General features: G+C 40.6%; 1 protein-coding gene and 1 long non-coding RNA gene across 2 annotated transcripts in view; one reads left to right on the forward strand and one right to left on the reverse strand.

Moving 5' to 3' along the window:
* LOC116186870 overlaps nt 1–619 on the reverse strand; it is a 1,889-nt gene extending 1,270 nt beyond the window's left edge. The window contains exon 1 of the long non-coding RNA XR_004151920.1: nt 349–619. This is a non-coding gene — a long non-coding RNA (uncharacterized LOC116186870). The remainder of the gene's footprint in view (nt 1–348) is intronic.
* The window catches only part of LOC102674723 (heterogeneous nuclear ribonucleoprotein K-like), a 62,284-nt gene that overhangs the window by 42,623 nt on the left and 18,137 nt on the right, over nt 1–1,524 (forward strand). The gene's annotated exons all lie outside the window — the stretch shown is intronic.

The raw sequence follows: 1,524 nt of genomic DNA on the forward strand, positions 1-1,524 counted from the left end.
GACTAGGCTATACGATTTAATTATCGATCGATATTAAAAAAAGAACAAACCTATATATCACGAATATATTCAGAACAATCTTACAATTATTATTCGTATAATTTTGAAAAAAACGTCTCGAAACGGCAACCTCACGGTCCAAGAAACGACACCACTTAATCGATATCTCGATCGATCAAAATCTCCACGAGTCGCGAACACGCGAACAAATGAATTTCCGCAAACTTCGCAAAGTCATTCTACGACTCGCTCGCAAGCGCTCGATTTCCCTCAATTACCATAATCCTTGATCCGTAAATAACCCTTGCTCGTGGAAACTTCTCACCTGTGCATGGCGTGCACCGACACGTGTTCACTTTTAATTGTCCTTAAATCGCCACCGATCCCTTCTTAAGGAAAGTGTCCCTTCCTCGTGTCGTCGTGACTTCCGTTTCGAAGCGTGGGGTCTCGCTTTCTTCCTCGAACGGGCGCGGTTTTGCGGCGAGCAGGCCTCGACGACCGGCCGACACATGTGGAAAACCGCACATCCTTCCTATCCACCATCTGCCTCCCGCTTCGTCTCCCTCTTCCGCCTCTTCCGTCCTCTCCCCTCCTTCTTTTTCGCCCATCGACGGATCACATTGTTGCGTAACGAGTCCACTCTGTTCGCTCGTGCTCGATTCATCTCACTTGTATTTCGTCTCGAGAAGTTGTTACGTGTTGTTATGGTTTAAAAAGAAGAAGAAATATTCTAGATATTTTTATCTCGTATGTAATACGCGTATGGAATAATGATTAACGAATTGAATTGCATATACGTGTGAATTATGAAGAGCGTGTAAAAATTTGAATAATATTATTTGCATGATTAGTTAGAATGACATTGTATCTTTTCCTCGTATCCTCGTTTCCGCGATTTTATTTGAAATTTGTTTTTCAAAAAATGGGGGAGGGGGGAGTGGAGATTTTTGGTTCATTCATTGTTTGAACAAAGAGAAGAAATTATGACGAGTGAAACGTAATTAATTGTAACAAAGGATGTCGCGAACGAACGTATATCCGGAAAATCGTACACGATAGGATAAGTGATTAAATCTGCCCGAATATATATATATATATTATTGGGTAGCCGATATCGAGGATAACGATAACAGGAAATGGAGGAAGGAATCGGAAAGAAAAATAAGGATAATTGAGGAGGAACGATTGGGTGCTTGAAACGAGTAAAATCGATCGGTGACCGCATCGATTCTCCCTTACCGATTAAGTGGCTTTCCCCACTTGTACCAACGGAATATTTAATAATACCTTTTAACCCTTTGTGACTCGTGAAGAATTCCTCGAACGAAGGGAAAGGTATACTCTGTTATATTTCCTCGGTCTCGAACGCTTGACATCGATTCGAAAAACAAAGTGGCTTTTTATTCTCTGCTTGAACTTCGTTTGCAAGTAAAAAGAATCCTATGGGAAACGATATGCTATCCGGATATTGGTTTAATTTTTTTTTTTTTTTTTTCCTTTCCTTTTCTTTTTTTCTTTAAACGG

Source organism: Apis dorsata, unplaced genomic scaffold (genome assembly GCF_000469605.1).
Source record: "Apis dorsata unplaced genomic scaffold, Apis dorsata 1.3 scaffold_68, whole genome shotgun sequence".
Taxonomy (NCBI): Eukaryota; Metazoa; Arthropoda; class Insecta; order Hymenoptera; family Apidae; genus Apis; species Apis dorsata.